The following is a 24,654-nucleotide window of genomic DNA, read 5'->3' as shown; positions in this document are numbered from 1 at the left end:
TCTCCAATGCATGAAAGTGAAAAGTGAAATTAAAGTCACTCAGTCGTGTCTGACTCCTAGAGACCACATGGACTGCAGCCTACCAGGCTCCTCCATCCATGGGATTTTCCAGGCAAGAGTACTGGAGTGGGTTGCCATTGCCTTCTCCGCATCCATACATGACTACTAGAAAAACCACAGCTTTGACTAGATGGACCTTTGTTGGCAAAGTAATGTCTCTACTTTTTAATATGCTATCTAGATCGGTTATAGCTTTTCTTCCAAGGAGTAAGCGTCTTTTAATTTCATGGCTGTGATCACCATCTGCAGTGATTTTGGAGCCCCCCAAAATAAAGTCTGTCCTGTTTCCATTGTTTCCCCATCTATTTGCCATGAAGTGATGAGACCAGATGCCATGATCTTTAATTTTTGAATGTTGAGTTTTAAGCCAACTTTTTCACTCTCTTCTCTCACCTTCATCAAGAGGCTCTTTAGTTACTCTTCACTTTCTGCCATAAGAGTGGTGTCATCTGTGTATCTGAGGTTATTGATATTTCCCCTGGCAATCTTGATTCCAGCTTGTGCTTTATCTAGGTCAGCGTTTCTCATGATGTACTCTGCATATAAGTTAAATAAGCAGGATGTCTGGCTCTAGGTGAGTGATCACACCATCGTGGTTATCTGGGTCATGAAGATCTTTTTTGTATAGCTCTTCTGAGTATTCTTGCTACCTCTTCTTAATATCTTCTGCTTCTGTAGGGTCCATACCATTTCTGTCCTTTATCAAGCCCATCTTTGCATGAAATGTTCCCTTGTTATCTCTAATTTTCTTGAAGAGATCTCTAGTCTTTCCCACTCTGTTGTTTTCCTCTATTTCTTTGCATTGATTGCTGAGGAAGGCTTTCTTATCTCTCCTTGCTATTCTTTGGAACTCTGCATTCAGATGAGTATATATTTCTTTTTCTCCTTTGCCTTTAGCTTCTCTTCTTTTCTCAGCTGTTTATAAGGCCTCTGTCTTTTTGCATTTATTTTTCTTGGGGATGGTCTTGATCACCACCTCCTGCACAATGTTACAAATCTCCATCCATATTTCTTTAGGCACTCTGTCTATCAGATCTAATCCCCTGAATCTATTTCTCACTTCCACTGTATAATCATTAGGGATTTGATTTAGGTCATACCTGAATGATCTAGCGGTTTTCCCTACTTTTCTTCAATTTAAGTCTGAATTTGGCAATAAGGTGTTCATGATCTGAGCCACAGTCAGTTCCTGGTCTTGTTTTTGCTGACTGTATAGAGCTTCTCCATCTTTGGTTGCAGAGAATATAACCAATCTGATTTCGTTATTGGTGATGTCCAGGTGTAAAGTCTTCCCTTGTGTTGTTGGAAGTGGGTGTTTGCTATGAACAGTGCATTGTCTTGGCAAAACTATTAGTCTTTGCCCTGCCTCATTTTGTACTCCAAGGCCAAACTTGCCTGTTACTCCAGGTATCTCTTGACTTCCTACCTGTGCATTCCAGTCCCCTACGATGAAAAGGACATCTTTTTTGGTGTTAGTTCTAGAAGGCCTTGCAGGTCTTCAAAGAACCGTTCAACTTCAGTTTCTTCAGCATTACTGGTTGAGGCATAGGCTTGGATTACTGGGATATTGAATGGCTTTCCTTGGAAATGAACAGAGATCGTTCTGTCATTTTTGAGCACTGCATTTCAGACTCTTTTGTTGACTATGAGGGCTATTCCATTTCTTATAAGGGATTCTTGCCCACAGTAGTAGATATAGTGGTCATCTGAATTAAATTTGTCCATTCCTGTCCATTTTAGTTCACTGCTTCTTAAAGTGTCGATGTTCACTCTTGCCATCTCCTTTTTGAACACTTCCAATTTCCCTTAATTCATGGACCTAACATTCCAGGTTCTTATGCAATATTCTTTATGGTATCAGACTTTACTTCCATCACCAGTCATATCCACAACTGGGCATTGTTTTTGCCTTGGCTCCATCTCTTCATTCTTTCTGGAGTTATTTCTCCTCTCTTCTCCAGTAGCATATTGGGCACCTACCAACCTGGGGAGTTCATCTTTCAGTGTCATATCTTTTTGCCTTATCATACTGTTCATGGGGCTCTCAAGCATGAATATTGAAGTGGTTTGCCAAGGGGTACCATATAACTTCCCTGGTGGCTCAGATGGTGAAGCGTCCACCTACAATGCGGGAAACCTGGGTTCAATCCCTGGGTCGGGAAGATCCTCTGGAGAAGGAAATGGCAACCCACTCTTGCCTGGAAAATCCCACGGATGGAAGGGCCTGGTAGGCTACAGTCTGTGGGGTCGCAAAGAGTCAGACACGACTGAGCAACTTCACCTTACCTTACCATATAACAGTGTAATAATCACACTGGGAGAACATCAGTTCAGAGTACTTTAGTGGGACCACTGACTTTTTTCTCACAACAACCCAGAGGCAGCAGTAGGGATTTCAGAGAGCAATCTCAGAACATTCAAAGAATCAAAGTCCAGTCCTGAAAAAAAAAAAAAAAGAAAAGAAAAAGGCCCAAGGGCTCCAGGGACGTGTGTCTGCTCCTCAGTCTTCTCAGCTGGGGTTCACCTTCCAGACCCTCTGCTCGGAGCACCTCAGGGTGATCTACCTGCTTCAACTTTCTGCCATTACCATCTATGGACACTCCTCAAGCTTGACTCCCTACACTCACCCTCTTTCCAAAATTTTTAAACCTTACTTTTCCTCTAAAAAATTTAAAATCTTTTTTGAAGTTTGCCTAGGAGTTGGTGCTTCCAAGAATACTAAGAAAAAGTGAAAGCTTCCCTGCCAAGTCCAACCACAATTTTAGCATTCTATAGAAAGACAAGGAGGAATTAGAGAATACAGAGATCTAGAGGAAAACAGGCATTTCAAAGGAACACTCCATTCCAGTGACTCTCCTGAATATCAGGGCCGCTGGAGAGCAAGAAGGAAGAGTGAAAGGGTAAAGTAGAGACTAGGCTTCTTCCACGAGGGACCTCAGGAATATTACAGGAGAAATCTATTGGAGAATCAGCTTCCTGTCTTATTTTCCTCCATTTTGCTACTATAATATCACCACTTACGTGGATAGTAAACAGGGAAGTCAACGGTTCCTAAATTCCTACCATTGTTCAGGCACTGGGGCTTTTACAAATGAGGAAACTGAGCCTCAAGGAGGTTAAGTCAGAAACAAAGAAAAGCGAGAAGAGGATGAAACTCTTAGCAGGAGTGAAGCCAAGAAGAGCAAGTTGGAGGACAGAAGGAAGCCCCGGAGAGTGTCAGCTGGGAAGGAGAAATGGCTATCTGTTCCCTGTCTGCCATTCCCTATCCCTGCTTACAATGGGGCTGCCATTCCAAAGACCATTCCTACATATGGAATGAAATTAAGGTGTGCATCTGTTGATGGGGCTGTATTCTGATTTGACATCATGTTTACGCCACCATGATATATTTCGGTTTCTAGCAAAAAGGCTCAGAAAAAATTACTTACAGTTAAATGTTTCTATCCAGGCATTTGTTCTTCCCTCCCTTCTCATCCTGCACTGTCAAACTGAATTTTGTTCCAAGATCCCACTTAAGTCTGCAGTTTTTAATTCTGCAAACGAGTTGTGGTTTAAACATGAATTCAACTATTTTCAAAATGGATCGTGTATGTCTTACTTTCAGTTATTCTTATGTAAACAGGACTTTTTTTTCAACCTGGGACATAACCAAACTCTAAATTTCATTTCTTTCCCTTTAGCTGGTTATATCAGTTTAAGATTTTAAGCTAATTTGTTTTAAAGCCTTCTAACAAATCGAAGTTATAGGGTCTCTCCCCTAGGAGAGTCTTTCCTAATCTCTAGGAAAGTTATCTTTCCTATGATAATTTAGAGCTTTCTCATCTTATTTTGGGGCTTCCCAACTGGCAGTAGTAGTAAAGAACCCACTTGCCAATGCAGGAGAGATAAGAGACAGTTCAGTCCCTGGATGAGGAAGATTCCCTGGAGAAGGTCATGGCAACCCAGTCCAGTATTCTTGTCTGGAGAATCTCATGGACAGAGGAGTCTGGAGGGCTACAGTCCACAGGGTCACAAAGAGTCAGACACAACTGAAGCAACTTAGCCTAGCATAGCATCTTATTTTAATAAATCATTTAGCATTATTCTTACTGATAGGTAATATTAACAACAACAACAAAACCCATTCCTAAGTGAAGGAGATGGACTAGAAAGCTCAGACAGGAATTGATATCTTAGTAAATATTCTCTGATACTTTAGCAAAGTTCATATTTCTGCTCAGTTTAGAACTCAGCATTACAAATGTTGGAGAAACAAAAACATGAGCATTCCAGGGAAAGTCTTATTTTTGAAAAGCAGGAAAACACTTGACAACCATGCAGAAAAGGTCCAAACTTTTCAACAGTGAATCAGGAGGAGTGTGAAGTTCCTACCAGTACCAACATCAACAAAAATGGATATTTCAGAAGTCTTTGGACTGCCTAGTATATAGAAAAAAATTCCTTGGGTTTCTTCCTGTCCCCACTGTCCCCTAAGCATGGAAAATAAGCAGCAGCTTCATTAGCACTACCCTCAGTGAGGCTGCTTCTTCGCAATCTAAGCACACTGGACTTTATTGCTGAAGAAAAGCAGGGTCTAGCTCCTCAGGCTATAGCCATGCCAAATCCCAGAGGCAAAACAAGATTGCCTTCCTTATCATGATGGGATGTAAGATGTCTCTAAGGCTTACAGTTTGACTTTTACAGCACTTCCCTTGGCCTTCAGAATTACTCTGTATTTACAAGGTACAGTCTCTTCATTCCCAAAGGCAAATTTATTTGCTAAAACTGGAACAAAAAGTCAAAGTCTAACGAGTTCAAAGACTTCAGGTCCAAAGAATTTCTGAAGACTTTGGATTCGATTTCTATTTTGTGCCTTGGGGTTATTATCTATGTGGATTAGGTTATTGTGGATATGGAGAACTTGCTCTTTCTTTTAAAAAATTATCCTTAAAATTAGATGAATGTAAAATTATGGCAAGTCAATGCATTTATAGCATATTGGTATGACCTATTATGCTATACCATGCATCATTGCTTTACTTTCCCCATTCAGTCACTAATAATTATGTTTTAAAATAATAAGCCCTATCTTTCATCATATTTACAAAGCACAAGTTTTCAATAACTGTAATTTTTCTTTATAAAGAGTTACATGATATCTTTCAAATGAGCCTGCAGTTTAAAGTATCCAGTTCCATTATCACGACTTCCCTTTATTTTAAGTGTACTTATTTTATAGTATCTTAATTTTCATATTGCCTTAATAAGTTCCTGGGATATACATTTTCCTAATTTTTATTCTGTTTCATCTTGTGATATGTGGTGTGTGCGTATGTGTGTGAATGGATTCTGTATGCTGTGGATTGTAGAAATATGCTTATTTTTATTTTTTTCTCTAAAGGGAGCCCTAGGGGTTTCATTAGTCTACAGTAAGTTCCTATATCGATTTTTCAGCTTGGGGGTCCCCAAGAAGCAGGTAGGGTAAATTTGGATTTCTAGAATGAGATGGTTAGACAGCACATCAACTCAATGAACAGGAATTTGAGCACACTCTGGGAGACAGTGGAGGACATTATGAGCCTGATGTGCTACAGTCCACGGGGTTGCAAGAGTTGGCTATGACTTAGCGACTGAACAGCAACCTCAAAAACATAGAATTTCAATTTGTCACGAGAAGTACTTTTTCCACCAGGACCCTGGGTACTCCTGAGCTTCCTTGGAGCTTCCCTGGGCCTGTGGGGAATTTTTAAAGTTTACCTTTTACTAAAAGGGAAGGCATCCATAGCCCTGGCTTCAGGCTAGGATCTCAGCAGCCAGGAGTAAGCCAAAGACAGGTCTTTAGGCATTGAAACCCTACCATCTATCTCCCTAGGCATTTGGGGCATGTATCAAAGTCTAATTCTCTTCTGGACCATGATGACAGCTCCTCATGAGCTTATCATCTTAGTTTTGAATTCCCTCTTTTTTTTTTTTCTGATACCTGGAGATTTCTCCTTCTTCCTTCCAAGTAAATCTTTCTATTTTTAACATTTTATGTTAAAATTTCTATTTTATTTAAAAAAATTTATTTTATATTGAAGTAGAGCTGATTAACAATGTTGTGTTTCTTTCATGTGTACACCAAAGTGATTCAGTTATACATATACTTGTATTGATTCTTTTTCAAATTCTTTTCCCATTTAGGTCATTACTGAATATTGAGCAGAGTTCCCTATGCTATACAGTAGATACTTGCTGTTATCTATTTGAAATGTAACAGTGTATACATATCAATCCCAAACTCCCAATCTACTCCTCCCCTGCCACCCTTTTCCCCAGTAACCATAAATTCTAAGTCTGTGAGTCTGTTTCTGTTTTGTAAATAAGTTCATCTGTATCATTTTTTTGGATTCTGCATGTAAACAATATCATATATTTGTCTTTCTCTATCTGACTCACTTTACATAGTATGATAACCTCCAGATCCATCCCTGTTGTTGAAAATGACATTATTTCATTAAAAAAACTTCATTATTGTTATGTGTTTTTTGTGTGTACAGAGCTTCTACAACAGCCTGTCATGTTGCTGGAACCAATGATCTAAAAAACCTTTATGTAATTTTCTCATTAATTCATCAGGACAGGGAAGTAAGCATATTTCCCCAATTTTAGAGGAGAGTAGAAATTCAGATGTTTTAAGTCATAGAATCAATTCATGACGGAATAAGACTGGCGACAGCTAGGCCAGTGTTCTTTCCATTCGGAACTGTGGCTCAGACCCAGTCTACTGGAGATTCCTCATCAAAAGAACCTTTTGGCACTAGAAACTGTCTTCAGGCCCAATAAACAATGCCTTGACACATATATCCTATTATGTTTCAGTTATATCTAAATTTTGTAAATAATGAAATGTAACTTCATTTAAAAGTAAAACTCCAAGTAAATCTACTCGGTGCCTAATTCAGAGATATTGGCCACATAGTCCTAAGGAGATTACACACACACATGCATATACACACATACACAAATATATAACAAAGGATGACTGTGCAACAGTTCTCATAGCAGCAAAACGTAAGAGAAAATGTAAATGACCAATAATAGGGCAATGAATAAACTATGATATTACATAGGGGTTAAAAAAATTGTGGCTCTGTGTAAACTGACATGGAACAACTTTCAAGACAGTGTTGAGTTGCAGCATAATACAGAATGATGTAGCTTGTTAAAAATGCATATACCACACATAAAAAGCAGTACCAAGTCTTTTTATAGATGCACATCTGTATATGAGAGTAGAGAAAAGTTAAGGGTGGATACAAGCTACGCTACTAATAGCAGTTCCCTCCAGGGAGGGGTCTGGAAATGGAGCTCAGGTCAGGAGATGGAAAGCAGGCTCCATCTTTAGAGGCTGTATAACTGAAATTCATAACCAGTTGTATTTAAGTGCTTTCAAAAAGAGGCCATGTAACTGAACTCACAATAGCTTTTTTTTTTTACATTGTGTTATTTCTGTCAACAGACACTAAAAAAACATATGTTAAGCCATGAAAATTGTTGAAGCACTGTGGGCCTCCTAATCACATTACTGGTGACCTCTGTCCTTAGCCACACGCCTCTTTGTGTAATTAATGGCTATGCTAATAAGGCTAGAAAAGCAATCTGGAATTATTGTGAAACTATAAATCCTGGGTACACAAAGTCCATGACTAAGGCTAGTAGATCACACTGAGGTGTACATTAAGAAGGAAAGTGTCATGGAAAACAGACTGTAGTTTCTTCAAAAGATTAGAAATACAGTTGTCACCTGATCTAGAAAACTCACTCCTGGGCATATATCTGGACAAAACTCTAATTCAACAGAATACATGCACCCTTATGTTCATACCAGCACTATTCACAATAGCCAAGACATGGAAGCAACCTAAGTGTCTACTGACAGATAAATGGATGAAAAGATGTGCTATACATGTACAATGGAACCTTATTCAGCTACTAAAAAAGAGAATGAAATAATGCCATCTGCAGCAGCAATATGGACGGACCTAGAGGTTATCATATTAAGTGAAGTAAGTCAGGAAGAGCAAATATCATATGATATCACTTACATATAAAATCTAAAATATGACACATATGAACTTATCTATGAAACAGAAACAGACTCTTAGACATTGAGAACAGACTTGTGGTTGTCAGCAGTGGGAGGGGAGGCAGAGGGATGAATTGGGAGTTTGGCATTAGCAGATACAAACTACTATACATAGAATGGATAAACACCAAGGTCCTACTATACAGCACAGGGAACTGTATCCAATATCCTATAATAAACCATAAAGGAAAAGAATTTCTAAAGAAAAGAATGTGTGTGTGTGTGTGTGTGTGTGTAACTGAATCAGTTTGCTGTAGAGCATAAATTAACACATCAGTAAATCAACTATACTTCAATAAAATAAATTTAAAAGGAAAACAGGAAGTATCATATGAACCTGCTGCTGCCACAGAAGTTAAAATATCACAGGCTCTCACTGTGCAAGCCTGCCTTTACTCCTACATCAAACTATAAAATCGACCAGATATAAAGATCAAGCAACCAAAAAAATTCATGTCTTTCTTGCGTCTTTGTTGTATATTGTTTCCTCTCTTGGAGATCCTTGCTCATTGCTATGGCAGAAGCACACTAGGTGTTTCTATTACCACTGAGAAAACAGCACTTTTTTTGTTTTCCCCTTAGATTCACTAAGTTTAAAAAAAAAAAAAGTAGCCAAAATGTATTGAGATCCCCTTCTGTTACAAATGTCTAAAAATACAGGCTGAACGACCTTTAGGTTCAAATCATTTTTAGCTACTAAAGATCAGGTGGTGTTCCAGGAGGGCTCCTGGTGAAGAGGCCAAGAAAGAAATGGTCAGGGAAGGTGCATTCTCAGACAGACACTGACTATGAGTTAGCTACTCAGGTGGCTCAGTGGTAAAGAATCTACCTGCCAATGCAGAAGTCACAGGAAACGTGGGTTCGATCCCTGGGTCAGGAAGATTCCCTGCAGGAGGAAATGGCAATCCACTCCACTATTCTTGCCTGGAGAATTCCATGGACAGAAGATACTAACGAGCTATAGTCCATGGGGCTGCAAAGACTCAGACATGACTGAAGCAATTGAGCACCCACACAACAATGATAATAATAATAAAAAGATCTAGCATAATATCAATGAAGAAGTCAAAACACTCATGGATGTAAGTGCCTCTCAGTGAGGTTTAGACCCATGCTGCCGACCAAAGTCATAACTCAGGGTTTAGAGAAAGCAGTTCTTATTCAAAATAAAGCTCAAAGGTCATGGGAGGAATTCTCCAAATGCTTGCTTTCAGTTCAGTTCAGTCACTCAGTCATGTCCAACTCTTTGCGACCCCATGAACCGCAGCACGCCTGGCCTCCCTGTCCATCACCAACTCCCGGAGTTCACTCAGACTCACGTCCATCGAGTCAGTCATGCCATCCAGCCATCTCATCCTCTGTCGTCCCCTTCTCCTCCTGCCCCCAATCCCTCCCAGCATCACAGTCTTTTCCAATGAGTCAATTCTTCGCATGAGGTGGCCAAAGTACTGGAGTTTCAGCTTTAGCATCATTCCTTCCAAAGAAATCCCAGGGCTGATCTCCTTCAGAATGGACTGGTTGGATCTCCTTGCAGTCCAAGGGACTCTCAAGAGTCTTCTCCAACACCACATTTCAAAAGCATCAATTCTTCGGCGCTCAACCTTCTTCACAGTTCAACTCTCACATCCATACATGACCGCAGGAAAAATCATAGCCTTGACTAGACAGACCTTAGTCGGCAAATTAATGTCTCTGCTTTTGAATATGCTATCTAGGTTGCTCATAACTTTTCTTCCAAGGAGTAAGGATCTTTTAATTTCACGGCTGCAAGCACCATCTGCAGTGATTTTGAAGCCCCCCAAAATAAAGTCTGACACTGCTTCCACTGTTTCCCCATCTATTTCCCATGATGTGTTGGGACCAGATGCCATGATCTTCGTCTTCCAAATGCTGAGCCAACTTTTTCACTCTCCTCTTTCACTTTCATCAAGAGGCTTTTTAGTTCCTCTTCACTTTCTGCCATAAGGGTGGTGTCATCTGCATATCTGAGGTTATTGATATTTCTCCTGGCAATCTTGATTCCAGCTTGTGTTTCTTCCAGTCCAGCGTTTCTCATGATGTGCTCTGCATATAAGTTAAATAAGGAGGGTGACAATATACAGCCTTGACGTACTCCTTTTCCTATTTGAAACCAGTCTGCTGTTCCATGTCCAGTTCTGACTGTTGCTTCCTGACCTGCATACAGGTTTCTCAAGAGGCAGGTCAGGTGGTCTGGTATTCCCATCTCTTTCAGAATTTTCCACAGTTTATAGAAAAACATCTATGCTTGCTTTAGACTACAATTAATTTCCTATCACTTTTTAAAGAACACATATCCTGATAAAAGAACATTTTCATACAGATTTAAGCCCTTTAATCCACTTTCAAATGCAATAAAATCATTCCTCAGATATTAGCTGAAAAACACAAAGACTCCAGAGTCTTGTGGAACCATGGAAATAAGGAAATGATGGTTTTTAAATAAAGCATTAACTTTAGAAATGCCAACCCAGCAAAGCCCTTAGCTGTTTTTGTTTTGTTTTTTTTTTCAGTTTCTTCCTCATAAGTGCCACTATACACTTTGTCTACTCAAAATTTAACGAGTTTTAATGTTATCCCTTCAAGTAAGGGTTCATCTGTATCCACTGAAACTTCCTTATAAATCTGAACAGAAGTATCTTAATTTCCCCCTCTAGATAGAACCTTGGTTGACAGGTTGCAATGAAAAGTTGCATTGCATAGGAAATTAAACCATGTATTCTCATCCTTCGTGTGTGGCTTAGTTGTTCTCAGCTGTGCGTTAAAATCTCTATCTGACATCAAATAGGTGGGCAGTTTGGGCAGATACAGGGATTCTCTGGTGGCTCAGATGGTAAAGCGTCTGCCCAAAATGCTGGAGACCCTGGTTTGATCCTGGGTTGGGAAGACCCCCTGGAGAAGTAAACAGCACCCCACTCCTGTGCCTAGAAAATTCCATGGATGGAGGAGCCTGGTGCCATGGGGTCGCAAAGAGTCGGACACGACTGAGCGACTTCCCTTTTTGGGCAGATATGCTAAAAGTAAACAGAGTGAGAATTAGGTCTGATATTCCAACAAGAGCATGTGTTATCACACAAGTCAAAGACCAATAATCACAGGAGTGTTACTTCCACCCAGGTCTTTACAAATCTATTTAATTTTTCCATTTAACAGAGCAGGAAACAAATTACTAGGGCTGCCATTGAATAGAGCACTTTGCTTTAATGCATTCTCCAATTCTCAGTGCTACTTTGTGAGGGAGACACTATCCCAACTAGAGATTAGGAAACTGGGACTGAAAAATACTAAGACTTCCTTCAGATCTCCCCTCAAATGTCATCCGTGAGGTAGTTCCTTCTTAAATAGAAATCCCTCCCTGACACTGCCTTCAGTCTCCTCCTCATCTTGCTTTTTTCTCCCTGCCACTTACTTCCAGCCTGACACATCATACATTTACATCTTGTTGTTTGTCTCACCGTTCTTGCTTATAAGCCTCATGGGCTTTACTTTGTTCACGGCTATATCCCCAGCACAGAAGAGTACTAGGCCCATAGTTGGTGCCTAATAAATATTTGTTCAATGATGAAATTATTAAAGAAACCTGTCTAAGGCCACTGAGCTAGTATTTGGTGGACCTAGCACTTGGATCCAGGACTACATCTCTTGAGCATGAACTTTTAAACATTTTGCTATTACTTGAGGTCACTTCATTTTCTCTAAGGAATCAGCTTATTTCACATCAAGATATTTTGCAGGAACTCCAGGCCATTCTTAATTTTCTCTGGTTACCTCCCTTGCTGTGACTACACTATGAGGATACTTATTCGAAGGACTCCCAGACGGACTGAGAGGCCTAGATGAGATTCTACCCTCAGCTAATGAGAGATCAAATCTCTCTACATCTCACTTCTTTAACAAAGAGCATTCTTTCTGTTCCAGCTTTCACTCTATTATTCTAAATTTTCAGAACGTGCCAAGGACTCCCAAAATGATGGCGAAAGCCTCCAAACCAATTTCAATGAAATTAAAAAATAACTGTGTATATCTTACATTCTGCTTACCCAACCCCCACCACCAAAAAATAAACCCAGAACACCTATTGATAGAAAAATCTGCAAGAAAACACAAAAAATATTAACAGAGGTGGTTTGTGAGACCTGGGATAATTTTAAAAAATTTTTTACTCTGTATGTACTATATTACTTTTATAATGATATAATACACTTTATTTTAAAAATAAATCTAAAAATAAAGATACAGCCAACATAACTCTTAGGGAAAGCAACAAGGGAAAGCAACTCTTATCAAGAAAGCAACAATTCATCTGTTCTATTATTTTTAAAATACCATTATGTGTTAGTCAAGAAGCAATAGTTAGAACCGGACATGGAACAATGAACTGGTTCCAAACTGGGAAAAGAGTACCTCAAGGCTGTATACTGTCACTCTGCTTATTTAACTATATGCACAGTACATCATGCAAAATTCTGGGCTGGATGAAGCACAAGTTGCAATCAAGATTGCTGGGAGAAATATCGATAACCTCAGATGTGCAGATGACACCACTCTTATGGCAGAAAGCAAAGAGGAACTGAAGAGCCTCTTCAGTTGAAAGTGAAAGAGGAGAGTGAAAAAGCTGGCTCAAAACCCAACATTCAAAAAAATGAAGATCATGGCATCTGGTCCCATCATTTCACGACAAATAGATGGGGAAACAATGGAAACAGGACAGACTTTATTTGGGGGGGGCTCCAAAATCACTGCATATGGTGACTGCAGCCATGAAATTAAAAGACATTTGCTCCTTGGAAGAAAAGCTATGGCAAACCTAGACAACATATTAAAAAACAGAGACATTACTTTCCTGACAAAAATACTTATAGTCAAAGCTATGGTTTTTCCAGCAATCATGTATGGATGTGAAAGCTGAACCATAAAGAAAGCTGAGTGCCAAAGAACTGACACTTTTGAACTGTGGATTTGAAGAAGACTCTTGGGAGTCCCTTGGACAGCAAGGAGATCAAACCATCAATCCTAAAGGAAATCAATCATGAATACATTGGAAGGACTGATGCTGGATGTGAAGAGGTGACTCATTGGAAAAGACCCTGATGCTGGGAAAGATTGAAGCCAGGAGGAGAAGGGGATGACAGAAGACAAGATGGTTGGATGGCATCACTGACTCAATGGACATGAGTTTGAGCAAGCTCCAAGAGATGGGGAAGGACAGGGAAGCCTGGAATGCTGCAGTCCATGGGTTTGCAAAGAGTCAGTCACAACTGAGCAACTGAACAAAAACAATGACAATGTGTTAAGCACTATATTATTCCTCTAAAAAAACCCAGATGATCAGTCTTTATAAAGTTTAGAAACAACAAGAGTCAATGATTACAAGATTTTCACTTTAAAAAATGGGTTAGATTTAATGAGAAGATAGGAAGAAGAGAGACCTACCCTGACCCTGAAGCATGTGTATTTTCCATAGACACCGTGTAACTGCCAGGTTTCATTCTAACTCAGGCATGTGTAAGAGTCAACTTAACACTACTCAGTTTGAGGGTAGGCCATGAGTTTTGATCAGAGCCAGGACACTTTTCTAATGAATATAGGGTGGAATTCTCAGTTTGGAATTCTCCCCCTTTCCTTCCTCCCATTATGGTAGTCCCCTTGACCGTCTCACTCTCCTGGTCCCTGGAATCTCTGCCCCTCTGATATTTTCTTTATCCACCTCAGTCATGTTGACAGCCAGCATCTCGGTGCCCACTCTCTCAGATTTGCCATAGCAGAACAACACATCTAACGAGAGAGACAGGGCAAAAAGAAAGCAGCCAGGCTCTTCTGTAGCCACAGTTTATGGACTCATTAATAGTCTCAGTGTTACCTAGTCTTTCAAAAACAATAGGGCAGTAATTAGCTTGGCTTGGCCAGTCAGCCAGCCCACAGTAAAAGGCAATAAAATGGGAATAAATGGAAAGATAGAAAATAAAAGAGGTTTATAAGCAACATACCTTAAAACATTTTATTATCTTTTAAAATGAGAAGGCTTAGACTTTTAATTCCATAATTAATAGCCCATGAAGCTACTTGTCTGGACAGAAGGCATACCATCTTTAAGCACCAGAACGAGACTGCCTAGGAGCACAGCAAGGCGCAAATTATGAAATTTTTTATAGACAGCAATGATGTCTCAAATCCTCTGATCTTCCTCATGAATTTGCTCCCCGAGAGTAGTAAGTGTTCTGCTCTCCCTGAAGGAGCCACCTGGACTGGCAGCCTAGCAGCTTCCCAGGGCAGTTAGCAAGCACTTCTTTACCTTTAGTGGAAGCCACAAGGTTTATTCCTGGACTTGGTTCCCGCTTCACAGACACCCCAGTAAGCTTTCAGTGTATACACACACACACATAGACATGGGCTTCCCTGGTGGCTCAGAGAGTAAAGAATCTGCCTGCAATGCAGGAGACCCAGATTTGATTCCTGGGTCAGGAAGATCCTCTGGAGAAGGGAATGGCTACCCACTCTAGTATTCTTGCCTAGAGAATTCCATAGACAGAGAAGAGCCTGGCAGACTGCAATCCACGGGTTGCAAAGAGTCAGACACGACTGACCATCACTTTCACACACACACACACACACACACACAAACACATATATATATTAGTGTATATGTGTCTATACCCATATATATGTATATATTTGTGTATATGTGTGTACACCCATATATATGTATATATTTGTGTATATGTATGTACATCCATATATATATATTTGTGTATATGTATGTACTAAGTCGCTTCAGTCATATCTGACTCTTTGTGACCCCCTGGACCGTAGCCCACCAGGCTCCTCTGTCCATGGGATTCTCCAGGCAAGAAGACTGGAGTGGGTTGCCATTCCCTTCTCCAAGATATGTATATACATATGTATGTATTTCAGTATGTTTCTGTAAATATATTGATATATACACACTCACATGCATATATATTAAATATATATAATGAACTAAGCACAAAGCCAAACATAAATGCCACTTTGGTTTACACCAATGCTGGATTTCAATTTATTCAAGTTTTTTCCATGGTCCTTCAGACTTGCAATGTTACAATGGAGAAGGCTTAAATGTTTCAGACTAGAAGTGAGACAGTTGGGATCGTCTCACCACCCCTATCTGGTTCATCTCCAAATCTGTTTCCTCATCAGCAAAAATTCCCTGGTGGTTCAGACAGTAAAGCGTCTGCCTACAATGTGGGAGAACCGGGTTTGATCCCTGGGTCGGGAAGATCCCCTGGAGAAGGAAATGGCACCCCCCTCCAGTGCTCTTGCCTGGAAAATCCCGTGGACGGAGGAGCCTGGTAGGCTACAGTCCATGGGGTCGCAAAGAGTCGGACACAACTGAGCAATTTCACTTTCACTTTTCACTTTCATCAGCAAAAAGTAATGCTACTGTTGTTGTTGAGGAGGATGGTCCTGGTGGCATTGTCCCCACAGTCTTGTTTGAGAAGGTGCTGCTACTGTGGTATCTTGAGTGGTGCAGGAGCAGTGAGCTATGCTGAGATCCTAATGCCCAGGAAAAACCAAGGGAGGGAGGAGCCGAAGCTAAGGGAACATAGCTGGGCAGAAAATGAGCCCTCAAGGGTAGCAGCCAGCAGCCAGAACTATAGTGTGCAAAGGGGCAAGGTGACCTCAAACTAAGCACACACCAATATGCATAATGCTCTGAAGCTGAGTGGACATAGCACCTAGAGACCCCAGACAAACAAGTACCAGCACACCAATTTAGGATGTCCTGGTGCAAAGCAGGATCTAACTCGGGGAAAAAAAAATCTGGAAAGGCTTAAGGAGTACATATTGTCTCCAGTTAATCAAGTTACACTTCAAACCTAATTCCAAGGTTGAAAAGTAATCATGAGGGGAAAGACCACAGCTCTTACCACAATGCTCAGACCCACTACCATCCCAGGATCAGGGAGAGCCAGGTGCAAGGCAGGAAGAGGAAACAGAATTGCTAATACCCTCCAACCCTCATCAAGATGGCTCTGGACTGGAATTTATCAGTGGAAGATCCTTGATATTATAGCAAATGTGCGGGGGGTGAAATAGGGAAATGAGGGACTGCCTTGAGATTCATTGAAATTTACCAGTGAAGGTTCTCAGCTCCCTGGCATTAAGTAATTGAAAAGCCCCAATGGGAAAGCAAATGTATTGAGATAAGTACCATGATAGTTAACATTTGACATCCACCCTAGCACTGACAGCGGAAAACAGCTTTTAAATCTTTGTGCTTCCTGAAAGTGAGCATGTGCATGAAAAATCAATACCTCTGAATTCATCAGTGTATTTCTACTATCAGTAGACGGGGAACATGGCTCCTTGGGGCACAGGCCTGGGAACTGTCTCCTTAGGTATCAAGTTTAGCAACAGGGACAACTATCTTCCAGGTTCTACATGGAACCACCCTCCAAAGCTAGGAGAGAATACTCAAGACTAGGAATTTTTATCAAGCTCCAGTCTTGACACTTTCAGGGAACCCAGTGGTTACATCTGATCTTGACCAGGAATTTCCTAACCAGCTTCTGGATAAATGCTTAGATAACATTATTCTCACTCTGTCTGGGTCAGTGACTAAAAGGTTAGTGGTGTTTTGTTCTAAAACTTTGGGGGAATTTGGTCTCTTCCAAACAGAGCAGCTTGCTCACAACAATGTTTTTCAGGCTGTTCATGGAATCATCTGGAAACTTAAAAAAAAAAAAACATAGCATTAGGGCCTCACCCCTAGAAATTCTGACTTACTGTGTATGGGGTAGGCAATATGCCAGAGAATGTTTTCAAAAGCTCTTCAGGTGAACCTTAGCCCTTCTCAAACTATTAATGTGCAGCTGAATCCCTCAGGATCTTTCAAAACTCACAGATCCCAACCCAGTAGGTCTAAGGTGGAACTTCGAATTCTGTATCTTTAACTATTATGCAGGTGATGCCCAAGCTGTTTGTCTATAGGCCATGTATTGACATGTCAGAAAATGTGGGATAGGGTCAGAAAAGAGGGTTTCACCCTCATTTCCTCCTAGGGGTAGGTAGGTGGGTAGGTAGGTGAGTCCTTCCTAACCAAAGCAGACTCCACCCCCACCCCAGATCTGTGGCTTTTTCTTGAACTGTCTGCCAAGTTGAGCAGATGCTCCCAGATCTCAAAGATGACCTTCTGAGTTCGCTACGAAAGTAAGCAATTATCCAAATGCCCAGGAAGGCCTCAAATCAATCAAGGCGACACTAATGGGAATCCAGGAGCCAAGCAGTGAACTTTAAACAACAACAAAAAAATGAATCTGCTTTTGTTTCACTCTGGCTCTGTGCTTGTGGGGAAACTCCATGAGCAGAAGCTTGTGTGGCCCTCACCCCGTCAGATGGTGAGCAGGGGCTGCAAGGGAGGAAGAGGGCCCCCGTGATGCACAGTGGCTTGGCAGGGCTCTCCTCACAGTCCACAGACCTCTTGGACTAAGCCTTGGCCCCTTTGAGAGGGGCCTGGTGAGGTCCTCCTGCGGTGGGCGCCGCTGTCTCCTCCGTCTTCACCTTCCTGACCACCTTCTCTCCTCACGTCCCTCCCTGATCAGACACGCGGAGCAAGAGGAACTGCAAACCCTGTCTGACCTCCAGATCTGTGCGATCCTTCAGCCTTACCTCCCAGGATATTCTTGTTTCTCCTCCCAAGCTAGGGGGGACTGTCTGCTCCACCAGAGCTCTCAGAATGGAATCCCCCACCTGGAAAGTCTCCCTGTCGCATTTCTAGTGACCAAAACACTCCTACTTTCCAAGGTCCTGCTTCAGTCCTATCTTTCTTGTCAATCCTACCCTCAGCTACCAGCCCCTACACCTTCCTGGACACTTCTAGAACCTTCCCTTGTCAGCTACAGCTTCCATTAATACATGCTCTGCTGCTCTCGACTTACTATCTTTTCACAAGAATATGGCGTTTCTCCTTCAGCTCATCAGAAACTGGCCAGCAGCACAGTGTCTGTACTTTCTAGTACCTCCTGACCCTGGGGCAGTTCTTTTGTAAACAGAGGCTCAGTAAGATTTGCCACCTGTTTACAGAGAGTGGATGAAGCTGAGGTTCCCGGAGGCCAGATTCTCGGTTGTGTTCACTGACAGACAAGCCTCCCCGCCACTAACAAAAGCCTCAGCCGCCTCACTGCCTCAGATGCCTCTGAATCCAGGTGTGTTCAGCATGAGGTAGCACCAAACCATCCCTCCCCGACAGTCCCCCAGAGCCCTGGGCTTCAATCCAGCCGGTCCAGTCCAGGCCAACCCTCGTGCTAGGATGTTCACTCAGTTCAAAAACGGAACCTCGGGCCTACATGATTTTCACTCTTTGTAAAGAAGTCAAAGGTCTTTGCAGGATCAGGCCCTCGGCCCGTTCCCTTTGGACAGAAAAACAATAGGGTGTGGTTGGCAGAAAAGTAGAGACCCTGCCAAATAACCGTCTCGGAGAAAAACCACTCACACAGCTAGAACGAACAGATATGGCCACTCCACCAGCCCTGAGCAGAACTCTGCATCGGTGCAGCGTACACAGAGGAATACCATCCAGTGCCGACTAGCCAGGAACCACCACCAAACTTTTCAGTGGGGGGAAACTTTTCCCAAAAGAAGGAAAACAACAGCAATGGAAATTACCATGTGATTCTTGGAATGTACCATGGGAATCCTTGGAAAGCAGAATCTTGCTAAGAGGTCTCAGGAACGTCCCAGTGTACTGGAAGCCCTTGACAAACAGCAAAAGAGAAATGACAGGGCTCAAAGCTCTACCTGCTTTTTTCTCTCCCAGGACACACGGCCAAAGACACTGCCCTCGCAGGCACAGAGGGCCTGCCCCAGCCAGCTTCTGTGCTGGCCTTGGGCGCTAGACTGTTCTGAGTCCTCCGCCACCGCCCTCAGGCGCCGCCGCCCTCAGGCTCCTCTTTTGTTCAGTCCGACTTCTCCCTGGGTCCCAGTGATCAGGCCTCACAGAGAGGGAAGAGCGTTAGATGCACTCAAGGTGGGGTGGGGTGGGGGGAGACTTAGCAATTAAATTGCTAATTAAGGAACTACCAACCTGAAGAAGCTAATTTGCACTGACCTATTTAAAATACCTAGCAGCAGATCAGGCAGCCATTGAGGCACAGCCCTTTTATGCGTCAGCCAACTGGCTTTCTTTCAGAGCAGCGGCTATCAATAATTCCATGCTGAGGACCATCTGATAGGAAATCAACCACTGGCCCCTGGAATGCCAGCATTCCCCACTGCTCTGTTTTCCCAGTTGTCAGCTCTGTTTATAAATTGTCCATTTATAGCAAATCCAGCACCTGCTATGAACACCTCATCCTGCCAAGTGTTGGAGTACGTCTCAGAAAGAGGCACTATAGACTTTTTCAGTTCCTTTTAACCTTTTCCCGGTCCGGGAGTTTGAATATTTGCATAGGAATTCTGAAGGAGGACATATTCTGTACAGAAAAGGCTAGATGATCTATTAAAAGTTAGCATTTTGCTCTACTTAAAAAAAAAAAAAAGACAGCAAAGCATCATTCTCTTGGGATACACAATGCTCTCTTTCTGAACAAGTCTGACATTGGGACACATTTAAAATAACCCCTAAAAAAAATTCCTCAGGGTAAAAATGCTCTGGAGAAAACTCAGGGAAGGCTTTTTTTTAAACTCTATTATGTAGCTTTTTAGCTCGCTGTCAGCACAGCCGCTTAGCAGATAACGCCGCCGGCTGCTTGAACCCATTATGTAAAATATATTTTAAAATACCATCTTCGGTGCTGGAAATGCACTATGTGACCTAGAATTTTTTTTTTTCTTGTCAAATTATCCATCTATAAAGTGCCTAGAATTAATTCTCAAAATTCCACCCCTGCCCCCAACCCCAACATGTTTCTGTTCATTTTGCTCTATGCAAAACAAAATAAATCTATGGCACAAGCAGAATATTCGTGGAGTGTGGGTTCCTGGTTTCTAAAGGGTTGTGAAGGTCAAACCAGACGTGTGTGGATAACCTTGGGGTGGTGGGGCAGCCGGCTTGATGCTTCGGTTTACAGCTTGCCATGGTAATCCTCCTCAAGCAGAAGATTGTCACCCTTTTAAAGCCCTGAGGGAGACCCTGAGGAAGACCACGTGGGCAGAGGCAGCTGGACTCAGGGGGCAGCATTCCTGAGCCCCAGCTCTGCCTTAAGCCAAGGAGGCGGACCCATACTTTTAGGAGAGGACTCAAGGGCTTGATGTTTCTTCTCTTTTAAAAATAGAAAAGTTGCGTTATCTGGCTATAAAAGACAACCCAGGCAAGATTATTATTCATGTTAGAGCAAAGTTAGGTGGTCATGAAATCAGGAGAAACTGAAGTGATTCAAAAAATAGAGTCAGAGAGCATGAAATTAAACACCTGTGATACTAGAAATGTTGCTCTGACACAACGTGTCTTTCTTTGCACAGGGTAAGGTCCTCAGCTTTCCAGAGCATTCCAAAAACTTGTAGCTTTTTATCACAGTCCATATAGATTAGGCTAACCTTATATTGCATAGGCATCAATTATTTCCTTCCATAGTAGGACTGTGCTTCATCAGTTGCGTATTACTCCCAGGCAAACATCCTCGCTTACTTTTTCGTCACTGGATGGCTATCTGTTTTACCAACCTGGATTCTCTCACTCATCACAAAAGTCAAGCCCCTGTTACCGGAAATGATCTCTGAGATGCCCCTGCTGGAGAAAGGAATGTGCAAATTAGGAGACTACAAATCAGTTTGAAAACTCAATGACTCGTTCCCATAAATCTGTGTCCTTAATATTAAAAATCATTTAGAGGTGCTGAAAAGAAAGAACTGATCGCTAACAAGAAGCAGCAGCCCTACTCTCTTTGGGGCATGGATTAGTAGTTGAGAGGAGTAACTCAGATCTAAATCCATATTCTGCTACCAAAAATAGAAAAGAGGAAACCTTTGAAAGCAAAGGAGGCCTAAGAATAACCATCAGCAACTAGCTAGAGCGACATGGGCAGGAAGCAATGCTCAAGTGGCAATTTTGTGCTGCCTTTTTTTTTTTTTTTTTGTCCCCCTTCCCAGTGGCTTTCACATTCATCCTGTTAAAAAGATAGCTTCCAAAGACAACCCCTCCACACAGACACGGAGGCCTTCAGAGCCTGCCCTTCTGCAGCAGCTCAGAGGTCTGGAGCTCCACATACCTTCCACGAGGCCTTGGGTTGGGTGCTACTTCCCCCCATGAATCACTTCAATCTGTTTAAGGCTGCACAGTGAACCCTTCACAGGCCACGTTCTGCACAGCGTCCTCAGCAGGAAATGGTTGGCTGAGCAAACATTTGTTTCCTGTTTTGCTTTTGATGATTTTACATTTCAACTCAAGCTAGCTTTCCTCTTCTTGTTTTTGTAGTAATGAAAATCAACACACCGAACCAACAAAATTGGTTATATCTCACGTGCTTTGAATGATGCTATTAAAAATACACTTGAATATATCTTATAAGAGGTATTGGTGTTAGAAGAGGGCGACGAAGCTTCGGAATGGCCTTGGGACTGCTGGAGAGGCACAGAAGATAAGAGCATTAGTAGAAGGAGGTTGAGGCAGCTTAAAAGCCTGAGGTTGGAAACTAGGGGATGGGGAGAATGCAGATGAAACAGACATTGAGAAGACAGAGCCTCTGCAAGCCATACAACTTGATGCAAATTAGAAGGAGGTGCCCCTTTTGCTGAGCACACACAGACCTGTGAGGGCACAGGGCTGGTTTGGCCAGGTGCCCTTCTGAAAGGCAGAACCTGTGTATAACATATGTGGTGCTCGGGAAAAATGTGTACAAGAGACTGCAAGGCCCAAAGGAAAAACTGACCAAAAAAAAAAACTCACTGATGCTTCTGGTAGCATACAGGAAATCCTGTTTTGAATCATAGATCTTTGCTGGCGGGTGTGGGTGGGGGAGGACGGTTAGCAAATTTGATTTCCCCAAACTAGCTATATCAAAACGTCCTAGTGGAGCTTTTTATCCTCTGTCATGTTTTACATGATACCTGTATCATTCATCTCACAAGAGCTTTGCATTCATCACATCTAATGAATAACATCACGGATTAATACAATTTATATTTGTCAGGATCAAAATCCGTGCCTAGGCAAAAATTGCTGTAACTAGTTATAATCCGAGCACAGCCCTCAGCCAAGACCTAAAAGCACTTGGATTTCACAGGATGAACAGCTGGGGACTCTTTACAGCCTTGATCTCAAAACCCTTGAATGTCTTATTGAAATAACTGGTTAAAATTCAGCCAAACAAAAAAAATACAAAAATCTCCACTCCTCAGACAGATTGTTTTCCCAAGGTCATGGCCCCAATTTGTAATATAATTCCTTATCAAATCTGTCTGAGTTAGGTCCATGAATTGCATCATGGTTAGGAAAACTGAAGTGGGTGAAAAATGAAAATCTCATAGAAAATAGAGAAGAGAAGAAACAGAACGTGACATTTCATACCTATAACATAATCAGTATGTAGCAATGCACTATTCTCACTCAGAGCATTCAATGACCACTAGGGAAACATTAATGGTGACAATTTACAGATTTTATAGCTCCTCAACCGCTGTCCATGCACCATCTTGTCAAATCCTCATAACAGTCCTCTGAAGTACGCATGGTTTGTCATCACCTTTCGGTAGATGAGAAAACTGAGAATTCATACAAGCTGAGAGACTTGCCCAAGACCATCCAAACAGTGAATGACAGGCCAGGCTTCAATTCCAGGCCTTCTGACTCAAACAAGCAACCTTGCTAATATGCTGGCTTTCTAGTTCAAACAGAGGCATTGTCTCTGAAGATGGTCTTCTGCACCATGGACAGGTCTACCTATTTCTGGGATGAAAAACAGCCTGATGTGGGATGGGATCAGCAATGATCCCAAATAAGTTTATTTGTTTAATTTTTTAATTAGATTCCACATATAATGATATCAGATGATATATATCTTTCTCTGTCTGACACTTAACATAGGATGGTAATCTCTAGGTCCATCCACGTTGCTGCACATGGCATTATTTCATTCTTTTTTTGGCTGAGTAATATTCCATGCATAGGCATGCCACATCATCTTCAGCCATTCCTCTGTCAAGGGACATTTAGGTTGCTTCCATATCTTGGCTACTGTAAATAAGAGTTACTATGAAGACTGGGGTTCACGTATCCTTTTTGGTTTTCTCTGGATATATACCCAGGAGTGGAGTTGCTGGATCATATAGTAATTCTATTTTTAAGTTTTTTAAGGAGCCTCCAATACTGTTCTCCGTAGTGGTTGTACCAATTTACAGTCCCACCAACAGTGTAGGAGGATTCCCTTTTCTCCATACCCTCTTCAGCATTTATAATTTGTAGACTTTTTGATGATAGCCATTCTGACCAGTGTGAGGTGATTTTAACAGAAAAGTGTTTAAGGAAGTTTAAAATAAGTCTTGCAGGGAACCCAAGGCTAAGGCTGATTCTACAGGTGGGGTGCATAGTTGATCACTTATTTGACCAACCATCCAAGTGAGAGTACAGTCATATGTGCCAGCTCAGCATCCAGCTCAGTAACTTCATGTTAAAGGCTAAGATTAAGATCCTTCAGACAGTTCCTCTGCCAAACACATTTTTGGAGAAGTAAGATGATAACTGGTTTCAGTTGACAACAGTCTCTGAGTTGTGTGTTTCTGTAACATCCTATCTTAATTCAGATTGCTGATTTTAAAAGTATTTTTCAAAATTGAAGATGCCTCTTTACCCTTTAAAGAGTCTGAAACCCATTTGAGTGGCTATAGAATATCGTTATCTCAAGTTGTCTAACAAGTACCGATATACTTTGGGACATTGTAAGGTCAAGGATGGCAGTGATCCCTTAGAAGGTCTGCTTCCTCAAAGATTTCAGCCATGAAACCAAACGATGATGACAGATGGCCAGACTATCTACCATCACATCTTTACAGTAAAAGCATCAGCCCTTAGAATACGTCTAGTATAAATGACACATACAATCTAACCAAGTATCAAGTGATAGTTCCAATAAGTAAAGCCGTACTGCTTATCTTCAGTCCTGCGTGTCCAAATTACATTGTTTAAAAATATCATTTCCCAACCTACTCTATGATACCAGTTCCACTTGTAGTTCTCTAACCTAGAAAAATTCTCGTTTTTATGAGATGCATGCAAAAATGTTTATGGCAGTACCGTTTGTTATTTTTTTTTAAGTTAGAAAAAACCTAACTGGCCCTCATGAGAGAAATGGATTTAAGTGTTTTGACTCAGTGTGAATACAGAAGAATGATGATGAATACAATGAATGGACTGATGTACACATTTCACGATGGATAAATCTCAAAATATTGTTGAATGAAGAGAAGCAAACTGAAAAAGACTATGTTGAGTGCGCTAACTGTTGCAATTAATTCAGGCTGCTACAACAATATAACCACAGACTGGGTTAGCTTGCAAA

General features: G+C 41.6%; 1 long non-coding RNA gene across 9 annotated transcripts in view; it reads right to left on the bottom strand.

The window, feature by feature from the left end:
- Positions 1-21,479, bottom strand: part of LOC138421988 (uncharacterized) — a 293,130-nt gene extending 271,651 nt beyond the window's left edge. For all 9 annotated transcript variants that reach the window (XR_011249699.1, XR_011249703.1, XR_011249704.1 and 6 more), the window contains exons 1-2: positions 21,370-21,479; positions 20,699-20,891 (exon numbers count right to left, since the gene is read on the bottom strand). This is a non-coding gene — a long non-coding RNA (uncharacterized lncRNA). The remainder of the gene's footprint in view (positions 1-20,698; positions 20,892-21,369) is intronic.
- Between the last annotated feature and the right edge of the window lie 3,175 nt (positions 21,480-24,654).

The sequence above is a fragment of the Ovis canadensis genome, chromosome 16 (assembly GCF_042477335.2).
Source record: "Ovis canadensis isolate MfBH-ARS-UI-01 breed Bighorn chromosome 16, ARS-UI_OviCan_v2, whole genome shotgun sequence".
In the NCBI taxonomy this organism is placed as follows: Eukaryota; Metazoa; Chordata; class Mammalia; order Artiodactyla; family Bovidae; genus Ovis; species Ovis canadensis.
This window is presented reverse-complemented; position numbering and strand designations above follow the sequence as displayed.